This window comes from Bufo bufo, chromosome 4 (genome assembly GCF_905171765.1).
Source record: "Bufo bufo chromosome 4, aBufBuf1.1, whole genome shotgun sequence".
NCBI lineage: Eukaryota > Metazoa > Chordata > Amphibia > Anura > Bufonidae > Bufo > Bufo bufo.
The window spans coordinates 333,807,248-333,825,089 of NC_053392.1; the positions used below are offsets into that span (position 1 = coordinate 333,807,248).

The following is a 17,842-nucleotide window of genomic DNA, read 5'->3' on the forward strand; positions in this document are numbered from 1 at the left end:
CACGACCGTTGTTTTGGTCCGCATCCGAGCCGCAGTTTTTGCGGCTCAGGTGCGGACCCATTCACTTCAATTGGGCAGCAAAAAATGCGGACAGCACTCCGTGTGCTGTCCGCATCAATTGCTCCGTTCAGTGGTCAGCAAAAAAAATATAACCTGTCCTATTCTTGTCCGTTTTGCGGACAAGAATAGGAAGTTATACGGTATTAATGGCTGTCCGTGCCGCATAATTGCGGAGCGCACTCGGACGGTCGTGTGCATGAGGCCTAATACTCAGCCTCCATCCCTTTTCTCTGGAGCGTCTGTTGTTTTTATTATTTGCACTTTAATGCTTTGCTCAGGGTTTGGAGTTTTACTAAGATGTAAAAGTTCCAGTGGACCTGTCACCAGGTTTATGCTGCCCCAGCTGGAGGCAGGATATGTCAGTGATTCCAATGCTTGGCCAATTACCTCTTTCTGGCCATACTTTTCATAAAATCTGAACTGAACTGAACTAAATGGAGTGCACCAGAATGCATTCCGTTCCATTTGGTGGCGTCCCCATTGCGAACGGAATAACACTGAAAACAGTGTTTTTCTGTCCGCAATGTGGTGCGGAGCAAGACGGATCCGTCCTGACTCAATAATGTAAGTCAATGGGGACGGATCTGTTTTATCGATCACAAAACAAAACTGTTTTACAACCGGATCCGTTCATAACGGATGCAGATGGTTGTATTATCGTGACGGAAGCGTTTTTGCTGATCCATGACGGATCCAGCAAAAACACTGGTGTGAAAGTAGCCTAAGCTGTGGCCATCACCTACAGTGCTTTATGTTATCTATTTATGTAATATCTTTCATTGTAATCTTGCCTGTCATAATAATTAGCTGACTGCTGAAAAGTGACCACTACAGAACAATAAAGGCAGCCATGAACATTCAATAGCTGTCGGCCAATAGTTATCTCTCCTGACTCCCCCATAGACGTACGTGTTTGGTTTGGCTGAGCGTGTATGTGTTTTCAATAGGGAAAGAGGAGGAAGCTGCTGTCAGACACCTCTGGTTGCATCTAAGGCTACTTTCACACTGGCGTTTCTGGGTCCGCTTGTGAGATCCGTTTAGCCCCAATGCAATCTGAATGGATAAGGATCCGTTCAGAATGCATCAGTTTGCCTCCGTTCAGCCTCCATTCCGCTCTGGAGGCGGACACCAAAACGCTGCCTGCAGCATTTTGATGTCCGCCTGACGATGCAGAGCCAAACGGATCCGTCCTGACTTACAATGTAAGTCAATGGGGACGGATCCGTTTTCACTGACACAATATTGTGCAATTGAAAACGGATCCGCCTCCCATTGACTTTCAGTGTAAGTCAAAACTGATTTGTTTGCATTATCATGAACAAAAAAAATAAAAATAAATACCAGATGGATCCACACCTAACGCAGATGTGAAAGTAGCCTCAGGCTACTTTCACATCTGCGTTTTCAATTCCGCTATTGAGATCCGTCATAGGATCTCAATAGCGGAAGAAAACGCTTCAGTTTTGTCCTCATTCATTGTCAATGGGGACAGAACTGAACCGAGCAAAACAGAATGCACCCCGTTCCGTTTGGTTGCGTCCCCATTGTGAACTGAATATTGTGAACGCGATGTGGTGCGGAGCAAGAGACACACAAATTGCGGATCCACAAAACATGTATACAAGCCATGTGCGTCCTGACCTACGATAGAAATGCCTATTCTTGTCCGCAAAACAGACAAGAATAGGATATGTTCAATTTTTTTTGGAGGGCTGCGATATGGAGCAACGGATGCAGACAGCACACAGAGTGCTGTCCACACCTTTTGCGCCCCCATTGAAGTAAATAGGTCCGCATCCAAGCCGCAAAAAATGCAGCTCTGATGCGGACCAGAACAACAGCCGTGTGCATGAGGCTTAAGTGTGATTGTCTACTGTAAATGACACTTCTCAAAAACCAAATCCCAACAGAAGCCACTGTGCAAATACTAAACCAGTAAAACTATATTAAACATGACTATAAGGGCTCATTCAGACGGCCGTATGCCATCCGCAAAAATGCGGATCCGTTTTTTTGCGGATTAGATGCTGACCTATTCACTTCTATGGGGCCCTTTTCTATTCCACGGTTCCGCAAAACAAATGAAACATGTCCTATACTTGTCCGTGAAAATCAGGACATGGCCCTATTGAAGTCTATGGGTCAGCAAAAATATTGAAAGCTATCCGTTTTTTTGCAGATCCGCAAAAAAATGGATAGCATTCAGTATTTTTGCGGACAGGATACGGCCGTCTGAATGAGCCCTAACACTGAGGAAAATGGAACTTTAAGGATTTGTCCACATGGGACTTTGGTATTCCAGTGGTGACAAGTTATCCCCTATCCCAGTAGGACCCCCATTGATCATGACTAATGTGGAGTGAAGAAAGCTTCAGATGCTTCATCCGAAGTCGCTTCGTTCAAAATTACAGATTAAGGGCTCATGCACACGACTGTATGGCTTTTTCTGTTTTTTTTTTGCGGAACCATTGAAATGAATGGTTCCGTATACGGAGTCGGACCATATATAGGGAACGCAAAAAAAGGCCCGTATAGAGAACGCAAAAAAACGTTTGTGTGCCCTAATACTGTACGGAAATTCGTCTCCGTACAGCATTAGAATGTATAGGCCTCTATGAGCCGCAGTAAGTTATTCGCGAAGTCGCGCATGACTTCGTTAAATAACTTCAGTAGTTAATTTTTAAAGTGGAAAACCACTTTAAAACTTGAAACTGAACTCGCCTTTGGTTAAGAGGTGCTAGTCGGAACCGAAGCAGAATTCGGTCTTAACAGTTAGGCTGGGTTCACACAGGCTTCACGTTTTGGCTCAGGATGTGTCCCGGGTGCATTGCGGCAAACCCGCGCGAGTAGGTACCCAATTGCAGTCAGTTTTGACTGCGATTGCGTTCCGTTGTTCAGTTTTTATCGCGCGGGTGCAATGCATTTTGCATGCGCGTGATAAAAAACTGAATGTGGTAGCCAGACCCGAACTTCTTCACTGAAGTTCAGGTTTGGGTTCGGTGTTGTGTAGATATAATTATATTCTATAATACAGAATGCTTAGTACAAGGTCAATTGAGGGTTAAAAAAATTAAATAAAAAATTAACTCACCTCCTCCCATTGATCACGTAGCTGGCGGTCTCCTGTTCTTTCTTTAGGACCTGTCAAAGGACCTGTGGTGACGTCACTGAGCTCATCACATGGTCCAATCACATGGTCCATCACCACAGTGAACGCATTGGACCATGTGATGTGACGTCACCACAGGTCCTTTAGCCGGCAGCTCATGATTAAAGAAGTATGAAGAGATCGGAAACTACGCGATCAAGAGGAGGTGAGTTTATTTTATTTATTTTTTAACCCGCAGTTCTTCTACTAAGTATTCTGTATTAAAGAATGCTATTATTTTCCCTTATAACCATGTTATAAGGGAAAATAATACAGTGAATAGACTGTCATCTTAGCAACCATGCGTGAAAATCGCACCGCATCCGCACTTGCTTTCGGATGCTTGCGATTTTCACGCAGCCCCATTCACTTCTATGGGGCCTGTGTTGCATTATAAACGCACAATATAGAGCATGCTGCGATTTTCACGCAACGCACAAGTGATGCGTGAAAATCACCGCTCATGTGCACAGCCCCATAGAAGTGAATGGGTGCGGATTCAGTGCGGGTGCAATGCGTTCACCTCACGCATTGCACCCGTGTGGAAATCTCGCCCGTGTGAACCTAGCCTTAAAGTGGTTTTACACTTTAAAAATCAACTACCGAAGTTATTCAACAAAGCCATGCGCGACTTTGCCCCAGGGTGACTTCTGGTCCCATGTGAATCTGTAAAATCATGGCATTGCAGAAAACTGGGTGATGGTCTGTCTACTCATCATTACAAAAATATTCATTGGTCACACATTTTCCTATAGGGAATATCTCAGTGAGTATTTACAGCGACTTGCAGGCAGTCAAAAGTCTCTGTATAGCCGAAGCCTTAGGCCTGTATTACACCAACAGATTATCTGACAGATTTCTTTACAATCAATTTTCTATTCTTTTTTTCAGGCTGGTAAAAAAAAAGTGGAATTCCAACAGAACCAGTATGTAAATCAATGGATTTATACATAATGAATGTTATGACTGTAAAAACACTAGTGTAACCAGTCTTAGGGCTCATGCAAATGACCGCTGTTGTTTTGCGGTCCTCAAATTGCAGACCTGCAAAACACAGATACCGGCCGTGTACATTTCGAATTTTCCGGACATGGTCTATATTTTTGCAGAACGGCCATGCGGACATACAGAAACAGCCCCATTGAAATGAATGTTTACACATATGGACCGCAAAAAAAAAAAAAAAAAACGGAACGGACGTGGAAAAAAAATACATTTGTGTGCGTGAGCCCTTACTCTGCTTTTTCTATAGATTAAAGGGGTTGTCCCATGAAACTAACTTTCCACCTAGCCACAGAATAGGTAATATTAAACTATGGACATTCCATTCATTTGTATGGGACTGACATTGACAGCCAGCCATCAGTTCCACAGAAGTGAATGGAGCGTGGATCGCGCACTGATGCTCCACCAAGAGGACTTAGGGATCCCTTGTTCTCTGGATCACTAGAGGGTCACAGAGGTCAGACCCCCACCATTCAATATTTATCACTTATCCTAGGATAATCCCTTCAATTTCGGTTGTGACTAAATACTATACTCGGTAAGGACCTGGTCCTTCCCAGTGATAGGAAATAGCCGACTCAGTGTGAGCTGTCTATTTCCCATCACTGGTACGGACCTTTTTGCCCCCTAGTGGTCAGGCCCTGAACTGATATAGTATATGGCCGGTTCACAGGGAGTTGGCTAAATCCTATACTCCATAAGGATCTGGTCCTTACCAGTAATAGGAAATAGCCGACTCTATGGGAGCTGGCTATTTCCCATCATTTGAAGGGACCTCTTCTGCCTTGTTGATCTGGTTATTGAACTGTGTTAGGATTTAGTTGCTTCTCAATGACTTGGTTAAATCCCCTTGTCTATAAGGACCTGGTCATGAACTATGTCCAGTAACACAGCTTCTACATGGATGCAGTGTTATAGTATACAACAAAGTTATATAGGTGACTATTGTAGAATAAGCCTCTTTCATGTTTAATTTTATTTCAGGAAAATCTTTACAATAAACAATAACAAAAATATCATGTGACTTCTGAGCACTTGTCTCTGCAGAAATGTCCGGTCCTGTGATATTCATGGTAAAGCGCTCCGCAGAAACATCTGGTCATGTGATCTCTGTACTTTCCTAGAAGTTAAAGGGGTTATCAGATATCGAAAATATCCCCTTCAATGCCCGGGTCCCTTGTATGGCTTATACTTACCTGCTCCTCGGCACGAGCATCGCTCCGGATCCCTGCATGGCCGCTGCTGCATCTCCCCGTCGCTCGGATCAAAACATCCAGTGAGCAGGCAAGTATAATCCATACAAGGGTCCCAGACATTTGGGGGGATAATTCTGATATCAGATAACCCCTTTAACATTATTTGTTTAAAAAAAAAAATTAGAAATATCCTACGTTATGCCTCAAAAGGACATTTTCCATCCATTATGTACAAGGGAGGATTCATACTGCTGTGGTCCTTTTATCAGGGATGGGATTTAGCGGACTCACACTGAAATGGCTATTTCATGTACCCCAAAAGGACTTTTTCCATCCATTATGTACTAGGGAGGATTCATACTGCTGAGGTCCTTTTATCAGGGATGGGATTTAGCGGACTCACACTGAACTGGCTATTTCATGTCCCCTAAAAGGACTTTTTCCATCCATTATGTACTAGGTTATTTTCCTGCGGAGGTCAGTTTCAGGGATAGGATTTAGCCGACTCACACTGAAATTACTATTTCCCGTCCCCCAAAAGGACCTTTTGTATCTATTATGTACTAGTTAGGATTCATACTACTGAGGCCCCTTTCAGGGATGGGATTTAGTCGACTCACACTGAAGTGGCTTTTTCCCGTACCCCAAAAGGACCTTTTACATCCATTATGTACTAGGTACTTTTCCTGCTGAGGTCCTTTTCGGGGATTTAGCTTACTTACATAGAAGTGACTATGTTCCGTACCCCAAAAGGACCTTTTCCATCTATTCAATAGGAAGTTGTTCAGAAATGAAGAAGCAGCTTTTCTTTAAATGGACTTTCAAAATGCCTCCCTTTAGAAGGGGCAGATCCTGGATGGTAGCTGAAACATTACTAGTAGACGGGGGCAGTAAAATGAGATGTCAGTGAAGTCAGAATAGTAGGAAGAGGCAAAAAATGAGGGTTACGTCACTGTCAGAGGTAACCCATCATCCCATTGTCAGATGATGTTGATAACTCAGTTGTCCTTTCCACATACATAACAGTCGCCCAACAGCTAGTGGAGTCACTGGTTAATATTGACTGGGAGGCTGGTGCCCAGTCTGACAGTGCCGCCACCACTACAGCCACTAACATTACTGGTGGATGATGTGGTTTGTCCTCCATTATCCCGTCCTCTTTCATTTTCTGTTGCCAAACATATCCTAATCAAATATGCCTCTGTTTTTGACTACACACCAAATCGCAGTCTGATGGAAGAAATTCTTGTCCTGTACTACATGCAATATTCCAGTGTACTTCATTTTAAATATACAGATAAATGGCGATTGTACACAGAGTAATGCAAGAAATTTAATTGCCTTAGAAAATGCAATATTGAAATGTAAGTTTCCTGAAATACACACCAAAATGGTGTGTGATGATTATCTGCTGTATAAAATGCAGGTTTTGCTCAAATTAATAATAAAGAAAAAGCCAATTTTAGCGGACACTACACTAAATAAAGAATGTGCAGTCACTTGTCAGTTTTCTTTTGCACAGATAGATTGTGTGTGTGACAGTGTAAAGCCTCATTCACACGTCAGTGTTCTCCTCGGACAGCACATGTGACCATTCATTTTAATGTTTGTATTGTAAGAAGGTACCTGGAATCATCGTAGATGGAAGGTATGTGTCACCGAGGTTCCTGGCCTCGGTGAAGTAAGAGCCAGTATTTTATATGTCAGCAGCAGCTATTGCTAATTGACACCTTGAGATTTAGAATGGCTGTCATAGGTGATCCGGGACGGCTCTTACTGGGAGTACTCAAAGTGATGGTGGGTGACTACTCCCCATGTTCCAGGCCGGGTTTTGCCAGGCATAAAAACCAGACAGCACTGCCAGGTGGTGTGGATTTACCTCCCTCTGACAGTGGAGCTCAGGAGTAGTGATGGTCAGTTCGCAGTGTTTGCCAGCGAACACATGCAGGCTGCCATCTTTAGTAAGGTAACTCACCCGTCCGGCGATGCACAGGTAAGCCCTTACCTGTGCCGGGAGCCTGTCTGAAATTAAATGCAGTCACCGGGAGCAGGAAGTTCAGAGAACAGCCCGATGAAGGCCCACGGAGGCTGTTCTCGGAACTGCCTGCTCCCGGTGACTGCATTAGATTTCAGACCGGCTCCAGGCACAGGTAAGGGCTTACCTGTGCATCGCCGGACGGGTGAGTCTACCTTACTAAAGATGGCAGCCCGCATGTGTTCGCTGGCGAACACTGCGAACTGACCATTACTGCTCAGGAGTCTGTGTGCTGTGAACTGAGGGCTGTGCTGGGATTTGAGGTTTGAGCCAGGCTGAAGGACTCAGGCCCCTCTAAAGGCGAACAGGCCGCCTATGGACTTAATGAGGCTGAACTGCTAACAGGGTGTGAATTAACACCCCGGAGAAAAAGTGACTTTTATTGATTATGGACTTTCCTTGTGTGTGAACAAACACCAAGCCACCTGTGTTTTGTGATACACCAATGCGTGAATAAACAACGCTGTTTGATTCAAGAACTGTGTACTTTGCCTCTATACTGCATCCGCTAGTCCTAACTACCAGAGGGTATCCCCACAGTATTCACAAATCAGTGTTTCCATGGGTCCGTGTTTTTAGCACGGATGCATGCTCTACTTTGTCTGTGTTCACGGATCCATCACGTCCATTCTAGTCCATGGGTCAGTGAAAGCCACAGATGCAACACGGATGCCATCCGTGTTGAATGCGTGTTTCAAGGATCATTAGGAAGAGACTCTTTGAAAATTATTTTTAATACTTGGGTGTGAAAATGAGAAATTAATTAATTTTTTTTACAAGAAAATGGTGCTTTAGGCTCAAACTTTCATTTTTTTTACAAAAGATAACAGGAGAATATACCCCCACAATTTGCTAACCACTTTCTCCTGAATACAGTTACACCCCAACTGTGGTCGTAAACTGTTATTTGGGGATACACCAGGGCTTAGAAGGAAAGGAGCGGCATCTGGATTTTCTAACATGGAATTTTCTGTCATGGTTTTTAAGAGCGATTTTTTGTTGAGTGAGCTGTGTGAGGGCTTATTTTGTGCGAGACAAGCTGTAGTTTTTATTGCCACCATTTTGGGGTACATTTGGCTTTCTGGTTGCTTTTTAGTCAATTCTCTTTTTATTAATATAAAAATAGTACATGTATACAATGGCAGTATAGCAACTAAGAGTGTACAGTACATAATATAAGGTAGTGTATTTATCACATATAGGTTATAGTAAACCACTCAGGTATTGAAAAATGTCCTGAAGGCTGTGTGGAGGTTAGTACTGTAAATGCACTTGTACTCTAATAACTGGGGGAAGAGGGGGGGGTGTTGTAAGTTCAAGTGGGGAACTAGAGACAGTGGTGGCGCAGACACTGTCAGCGCAACCCACTGGCGTGGCTATTTGAAGTCGAGAAAGAGCAAAATATATAGAGTTCTGGAGTGTCAATGTCTAGCTTTTGCATTTGCACGAGGTTAGAGTGGAGTCTAGCGTAGGGATTGGCAATTGTTTGTCTGAGTGCTTGAACCCTGGGGTAAAAAGCTGCCTAAAGCGGGAGAGGGCTTATGTATTGAAGTTTCTAAATTTTTTCCAAGGAGTCCAGATCTTTAGGAACTCCGAATGAGTATGCAATTCCCAATGGGCCAGTTCTTCAAAGTGATAGATCTGGTCAACTTTATCTATCCAAGTCGTTTTGGAAGGAGCAGTACTGCTTTTCCAGTAGTATGGAATAAGTGTGCGTGCAGCTGTGAGAAGCATAGTGGGAAGATTGTGTTTGGATGGTGTTAGGGTAACGTTTGGGCACCATAGTAAAATCAGTTTGGGGTCCAGTGTGAGTTTTGTATGGCATATCTGTTCTATCGTTGGGCACACTTCTGACCAGAATGGTTTGATGAGTGGGCAATGCCACCAGATATGGGAGAGGGAGCCCACTCCCGACCCACATCTCCAGCACTGGGTGGATAGGTCCGGGTTGATCTTGTGTAAGAACTCTGGGGTTTTATACCATCTCGTTAGTAGTTTATACAAGTTTTTCTGGATTTTAATGCATCTGTTGAAACCATGAGAGTGGTTTAGAATAAAGGCTTTTTCAGGTTCTGCGAGGTTGGTTGTGAGCTCCCTCTCCCAGGCCTCGAGAAAATATAGTTTTGGCGGAAGAGAGGACAATAGTGATTTGTAGGTTGTGGATAGTAGCTTTCTGGGGAGTTGGGTTATGTTCAGCAGTTTTTCTTCCCAAGACAAAGTTCTGTTCAGAGCGAGTGGTAAAGAGGCAAGTCTGATGTCTCTATTGAAATCAAAGATATGCATGACCGACGCATTCTGTACCTTGGGGAGATTGAGTATGTCATCCAAGTTTAATTTTACATCTGGTTGGGTGATTTACCGTAGTGAAAGGTTTTTCAAGAGGGACCAAACCCCAGACGGCTCCTCAACCCCAGGATGGATGTGGGATTGTATTAGATCCTGTGGTATATTGGGATGGGGAACCGAAGATCTTGTGTTTTATAGAGGGAGGACCATACTGCAAGCAAACTCCTTACCAGTGGTGGGGAGGATGAGTTCCCCTGTGTGTAAGGCCGAACTACCCAAAGAATCAATTTTTCTTTTGAGGTTAAAAGGTGTCTTTCCAAATTTGAGCATGGGTTCTGTGGGTGTGGAGTAAGTAGTGAAATACACCTGCTCAACTGCACTGGTTTATAATATAGGTGAATGTCCGGGAGCCCAAAGTCGCCAAACCTCCTTTCTCTCATCAAGAGAGAATACGCTATTCTAGAGGGTGTCCCAGAGGAAGAGCGCGAACGTCCTATGGACTTCAAAGAAGAGAGTATGGGGGAGCCAGATGGGGAGCGCCTGTAAAATGTACAGGAATCTGGGGGCTACATAGATCTTGAGGTAATTTTTCTGACCAATCCATGAGATGAATGGTATCTTTAGGGATTTTAAAAGTAGGCGTATGGACTGTAGGAGAGGAACGTAGTTTAGAGCGTAGAGCTCTGTAGGGTTAGCTAATATGTGTACCCCCAGAAATTGCACGCTTTTGGACACCCAGTTAAAGGGGGTCATCTGTTTCAAAGAGGTTACTGCTGGGTTTGGGCAAGATATATTCAGTGCCACAGACTTGCTGTAATTTATTTTAAAATTGGGTATGAATCCAAATTTGTTAAAGATGAGCAGGAGCCTTGGGAATGAAGTCAATGGATTAGATGTCATAATAAGGAGATCATCCGCAAAAGCGGCCGTTAAGTGATTGTGTGCTACAACAGTTTGGCCTAGTTCACACGACCGTATGGCTTTTATTGTTTTTTGCGGTCCGTTTTTTACGGTTCCGTTTTTGAGTTCCGTTGTGTTTCCGTTTTTCCGTATGGCATATACAGTATACAGTAATTACATAGAAAAAATTGGGCTGGGCATAACATTTTCAATAGATGGTTCAGAAAAAACGGAACGGATACGGAAGACATACGGATGCATTTCCGTATGTGTTCCATTTTTTTTGCGGACCCATTGACTTTAATGGAGCCACGGAATGTGATTTGCGGCCAAATATAGGACATGTTCTATCTTTCAATGGAACGGAAAAACGGAAACGGAATGCATACGGAACACATTCCGTTTTTTTTGCGGAACCATTGAAATTAATGGTTCCGTATACGGAACACAAAAAAACGGCCCGTACACCCTCAAAAAAAAAACGTTCGTGTGAACTAGGCCTTACTCCCCGGATCAGGAGGTCCTGTCTGATCCAGCAGAGAAGGGTTTCCATAACTATGATGAATAGGGCTGGTGACAGTGGGCAGCCTTGTCGCGTGCCATTAAGTATACAGAAGGGGAGGGACAAGGTACCATTAATCTTGATTCTCGCTGAGGGGGATGAGTATAGTGTAAAAATCGCTTGTATGAACTGGTGAGGTATGCCAAAGTGAGACAGAGCAGCCGACATGTATTGCCAGCTGACTCTGTCAAATGCCTTCTCAGCATCAGTGCCGAGAAGTGCGAGTGGTTTGTGAATTTGTTGTACATGGGAAATGAGTCTAAGTAGACGTATTGTTTTCTCATTGCCTTGTCTGCCAGATATAAAGCCCACCTGTTCCTGGTCAATAATATTGGGGAGAACTAGTTGTAAACATTGAGCTAGGATTTTTGCCCACCATTTGACATCCATGTTTAAAAGGGAAATTGGGTGATAGCTTCCGCACTCTAGTGGGTCCTTTTTGTCTTTGTGTATTATTGTTATGTGGGCTTTCAGTGCTTGTGAAAAGTTTTAGGCCCCTTTCACACGGGCGAGTATTCCGCGCGGATGCGATGCGTGAGTTGAACGCATTGCACCCGCACTGAATACCGACCCATTCATTTCTATGGGGCTGTTCACATGAGCGGTGATTTTCACGCATCACTTGTGCGTTGCGTGAAAATCGCAGCATGCTCTATATTCTGCGTTTTTCACGCAACGCAGGCCCCATAGAAGTGAATGGGGTTGCGTGAAAATCGCAAGCATCCGCAAGCAAGTGCGGATGCGGTGCGATTTTCATGCACGGTTGCTAGGAGACGATCGGGATGGAGACCCGATCATTATTATTTCCCCTTATAACATGGTTATAAGGGAAAATAATAGCATTCTGAATACAGAATGCATAGTAAAATAGCGCTGGAGGGGTTAAAAAATTATAATAATAATTTAACTCACCTTAGTCCACTTGATAGCGCAGCCCGGCATCTCTTCTGTCTTCTTTCTTCAGGACCTGGGTAAAGGACCTGTGGTGACGTCACTCCGGTCGTCACATGGTCCATCACATAATTCATTACCATGGTAAAAGGTCATGTGATGACCGGAGTGACATCACCACAGTTCCTTTACCCAGGTCCTGAAGAAAGAATACAGAAGGAGATGCCGGGCTGCGCTATCAAGTGGACTAAGGTGAGTTAAATAATTTTATTTATTTTTTAACCCCTCCAGTGCTATTGTACTATGCATTCTGTATTCAGAATGCTATTATTTTCCCTTATAACCATGTTATAAGGGGAAATAATACAATCTACACAACACCGATCTCAAGCCCAAACTTCTGTGAAGAAGTTCGGGTTTGGGTACCAAACATGCGTGATTTTTCTCACGCGAGTGCAAAACGCATTACAATGTTTTGCACTCGCGTGGAAAAATCGCGGGTGTTCCCGTAACGCACCCGCACATTTTCCCGCAACGCCCATCTGAAAGAGGCCCTAAAGTATTGGATAGTAAACCCATCAGGTCCAGGGCTTTTGCCCGAAGGAATAGACTTTAGGACTTTTTGAACCTTCATTTCTGTTACCGGGGAGAGAAAAAGTTTGGCTTGGAGGGTATCTAACTTGGGTAATTTAGAGTGGTTTTCTCATCTCAGACAATGGGGGCATATCGCTAGGATATGCCCCCATTGTCTTATAGGTGCGGGTCCCACCGCTGGGACCAACACCTATATCGAGAACGGAGCCCTGAAACTGAAGGAGATCGCACTGCGTAGCCGCCCTCCATTAATTTCTATGGGGCTGCCGAAAATAGCCGAGCACTGGCTCGGCTATTGCCATCTGCCCCATAGAAATGAATGGGAGCATGGGCCGTGCATGCACAGCACACTTTCATTCACTTCTATGGGAGAGGCAGGGATTAGCGCTTGGTGGTGGACGGACCTCGGGAAATCTGGGGTCTTCCAGCCACTGTGCTCCCCGCTCCGTTCTAGATATAGGTGCGGGTCCCAGAGATCCTAGCAATATGCCCCCATTGTCTAAGATGGGAATACCCCTTTAAGGGCTGACAGAAAAGCAGTGGTAATTTCTGGGATATATTGTGATGGTGGTGGAGCGGGGACAGGCAGGTTATACAAGTTGGCGTAAAAGTTTTGGAAGGCTTTAGCTATATCCGGGGTGGATTTGTGTAGCGAGTAGTGTTCAGCGAACTTGTGTTTTAAGTTCGGGTTATCGAAGAATCGCGTTATGGATTCTGTTACGACGGACCATAAGTTATGAACTTTAGACGCCGAACTTAAAACACAAGTTTGCTCAACACTAGTAGTGAGCCATTAGCTCCTTTGATGGCGTTGATGAACGAGTCCTATTGCTGTTTTTTTGAGCAAGGCAGACATAAGTTTATTTCCTCGGTCACCGTGGGCATAAGACTTGAACTTGGCGCGAAGGAGTGTTTTAGCTAAGGTGATTCTTTAGCTCAGTGCGCAAATGAGAAGTCTTGGGCTAGGGCTCTAGCTTTAGACTGTTTATGTGTGAATTCCAATTTATTGATCCGGGTTAGTAGGGTGTTGAGCCCCAATGCACGCAGTTTTTTTATTGCTGTGTGGGATTGTATGCTGAGAGGGGGGGGGCTGCTGTGTGGGATTGTACGCTGAGAGGGGGGGGCTGCTGTGTGGGATTGCATGCTGAGAGGGGGGGATTGCATGCTGAGAGGGGGGGTTGTATGCTGAGTGGGGGGGGGATTGTATGCTGAGAGGGGGGGGCTGCTGTGTGGGATTGTACGCTGAGAGGCGGGGGGCTGCTGTGTGGGATTGCATGCTGAGGGGGGGGGGGATTGTATGCTGAGAGGGGGGGGGGCTGCTGTGTGGGATTGCATGCTGAGAGGGGGGGGGTTGTATGCTGAGTGGGGGGGGGGATTGTATGCTGAGAGGGGGGCTGCTCAGCATACAATCCCACACAGCAGCCAGCCCCCCAGTATTCACATCTACCTCTGCAGCGCCGACAGACACTCTCCCCTCTCATTTCAAATGTACAAGGCGGCGGGCCTTGTGTGCACAGGGCTTTAGGGCGCCATGAAGGCACACAGGTCACACACACTATGGCTTTATGAAGGTCGCAGCTGATTTGTGACAAATACACATGAAGGAAGCCAGCTGTATCCGCCATGTTATTCGTGCAGACAAGCTACAATGATGCCGCCAATAAAACGAAATATAGTCGTTATTTCACTTCACATGTGGCACCCCAAGCACAGACTACCTTGATATACCGCAGTGTGACAAGCCAACATGAACAGTCCATGTTATTACTTGCGAGGTAAATACAACCTACAGACAAGGAAAACAGTCCTTGACCACCCCGAACATTCCCAGCACCCGACTTCTGTCACACAAGAACTGTACTCACCGCGCATGCGCTTGGAGAATTAGTAACAACTCGAGATTTCCGGTAAAGCCTAGAATGTATTGGCTGCTTTGATGGCATGATGTCATGAGATCATGTGACACTGCTTCTTCCAGCCCCTTACAGACGGTGCCAGAGGCAGCACAAGAACTGATGGCAGCATTGCTGCGTCCAGAGCAGGGAGAGTGCAGGCACTATTGTGTCTGGGGGCTAATTCTTATATAGTTTGTAGGGGAGGATATAAGGGGTCTGAGAGCTGCTGGAAGCTCTTATAAAGTCACCTACAGTTACACTGCTCACCATACATCCCCTTACAAGGTATTTTTAACTAGTGCCCCCCTTCCACACAGTGCTTTTACCTCCTCTGTGCCCCCTGCACACGGCTGTTTTGCCTCCTCTGTGGCCCCTGCATACAGTGCTTTTGCCTCCTTTGTGCCCCCTCCATACGACACTTTTGCCTCCTCTGTGCCCCCCTCCACACTGCGCTTTTGCCTCCTCTGTGCCCCCCTCCACACGGCGCTTTTGCCTTCTCTGTGCCACCTCCACACGGTGCTTTTGCCTTCTCTGTGCCACCTCCACACGGTGCTTTTGCCTTCTCTGTGCCACCTCCACACGGTGCTTTTGCCTTCTCTGTGCCCCCTCCAGACGGTGCTTTTGCCTTCTCTGTGCCCCCTCCAGACGGTGCTTTTGCCTTCTCTGTGCCCCCTCCACACGGTGCTTTTGCCTCCTTAGTGCCCCCCCCCCCCACATGGCGCTTTTGCCTTCTCTGTACCACCTTCACACGGTGCTTTTGCCTTTTCTGTGCCTTCTCTGTGCCCCCTCCACACGGTGCTTTTGCCTCCTTAGTGCCCCCATCCCCCTCACTGTGATTTTGCCTCTGAAGTGCCCCCACACGGCAGTTTAGCCCCCTCAGTGCCGCCGCCACTCCATAGTCTTTCTTCCCTACCCCCATACAGTATTTTTGCCTCCTTAGTGCCCTCCATCCGGTAGTTTTGCCCCTTTAAAGTCCCCTTACATGATATTTTTGCCTCTTTAGTGCCCTTCATCTACAAGAATGATGTCCCTTAGTGCACCCATGCGGTATGATGCCCCCTTTGTGTCCCTCCACAAAGTATTATGCCCCTAAGTACCCCCCACCCCCATAGCAGGATGTTCACTAATTGTCCCCCACACAGATTGATGCCCCTTTAAGTGGACCCAGACATTAGTCATGCTAATCCCAGTAGATGTGCCCCTTTATTGCCCTCTCACATAAGATAAGTCTCATTAACCCCTTAAGGACCAGTGACGTCACAAGGTCCGCGGGGCTCTGGAGAAGGATCGGGGGGGAATCTCAACATCCTGCAGCCCCGATCGCTGCTATTGGCCGGATTCCCACACGTGCGCATCACAGTTCCGGCTGCGATACGGAGCTACAGGAGGGGCCGGGGGGGGGTGTCATCTGGAGGTAACCGGTGCTGAACAAGTCAGCACCGTTTTCCTCCTAGGTCAGGCAGGGGACACCAGTGTTTTGGGTCCCCTGCCAGCGCTGCTATTGACTGGAACAACGCTCCAGCCAATCGCAGCGTTATACAGTAGCTGCATGGGAAGAGGCAGAACTTCCCTGCATGCAGCCATTCTAGCTGGTGACTGCGTGCAGAGAGGTTCTGTGCTTCACTGTGCTGCTTGCTGGGATTTGTGGTGCACACCATAGCGATTTAACCCCTTTCCTGCTGAAAAGAAGAAGAAAGAAGAACAACATCTGAAATAGCTGCACAGATTTTTTTTTCATTTGCAGCTGTTACAGATCCCTAAACCACCCTTCATCCCTGTCCCTTCCCGTCCCCCCTCCCAACCCCCCACGTCCTTTTTTACGGACGCCATTTGGTCTGTGCACTTTTTCTTTTTTTTTCTGCGTGCGAGCTGTGACCGCCAAGTGCTGTTCAGTCTGTACCTGCCTGATCAGCACCTGGGGATTATTTGTGCAGAATTTTTTGCCAATTTTTCATTTTTTTGGGGTTAAAAAAAGAAGAACTGGTAGTTAGGGCTTTATATAAATATATAGAGAGTTCTATATTTCTATATATACACTGCTCAAAAAAATAAAGGGAACACAAAAATCATCCTAGATCTGAATTAATTAAATATTCTTCTGAAATACTTTGTTCTTTACATAGTTGAATGTGCTGACAACAAAATCACACAAAAATTAAAAAATGGAAATCAAATTTTTCAACCCATGGAGGTCTGAATTTGGAGTCACACTCAAAATTAAAGTGGAAAAACACACTACAAGCTGATCCAACTTTGATGTAATGTCCTTAAAACAAGTCAAAATGAGGCTCAGTAGTGTGTCTGGCCCCCACGTGCCTGTATGACCTCCCTACAACGCCTGTGCATGCTCCTGATGAGGTGGCGGACGGTCTCCTGAGGGATCTCCTCCCAGACCTGGACTAAAGCATCTGCCAACTCCTGGACAGTCTGTGGTGCAATGTGACGTTGGTGGATAGAGCGAGACATGATGTCCCAGATGTGCTCAATTGGATTCAGGTCTGGGGAACGGGCGGGCCAGTCCATAGCATCAATGCCTTCGTCTTGCAGGAACTGCTGACACACTCCAGCCACATGAGGTCTAGCATTGTCTTGCATTAGGAGGAACCCAGGGCCAACCGCACCAGCATATGGTCTCACAAGGGGTCTGAGGATCTCATCTCGGTACCTAATGGCAGTCAGGCTACCTCTGGCGAGCACATGGAGGGCTGTGCGGCCCTCCAAAGAAATGCCACCCCACACCATTACTGACCCAATGCCAAACCGGTCATGCTGGAGGATGTTGCAGGCAGCAGAAGGTTCTCCATGGCGCCTCCAGACTCTGTCACATGGGCTCAGTGTGAACCTGCTTTCATCTGTGAAGAGCACAGGGCGCCAGTGGCGAATTTGCCAATCTTTGTGTTCTCTGGCAAATGCCAAACGTCCTGCACGGTGTAGGGCTGTAAGCACAACCCCCACCTATGGACGTCGGGCCCTCATATCACCCTCATGGAGTCTGTTTCTGACCGTTTGAGAAGACACATGCACATTTGTGGCCTGCTAGAGGTCATTTTGCAGGGCTCTGGCAGTGCTCCCCCTGTTCCTCCTTGCACAAAGGCGGAGGTAGCGGTCCTGCTGCTGGGTTGTTGCCCTCCTACGGCCTCCTCCACGTCTCCTGATGTACTGGCCTGTCTCCTGGTAGTGCCTCCATGCTCTGGACACTACTCTGACAGACACAGCAAACCTTCTTGCCACAGCTCGCATTGATGTGCCATCCTGGATAAGCTGCACTAC

At 46.1% G+C, this 17,842-nt stretch overlaps 1 protein-coding gene across 1 annotated transcript in view; it reads right to left on the reverse strand.

Moving 5' to 3' along the window:
• The window catches only part of PDSS2 (decaprenyl diphosphate synthase subunit 2), a 239,473-nt gene extending 224,876 nt beyond the window's left edge, over window positions 1–14,597 (reverse strand). The window contains exon 1 of the mRNA XM_040428832.1: window positions 14,543–14,597. The gene's annotated coding sequence lies outside the window, so the exon portion shown is untranslated. The remainder of the gene's footprint in view (window positions 1–14,542) is intronic.
• Between the last annotated feature and the right edge of the window lie 3,245 nt (window positions 14,598–17,842).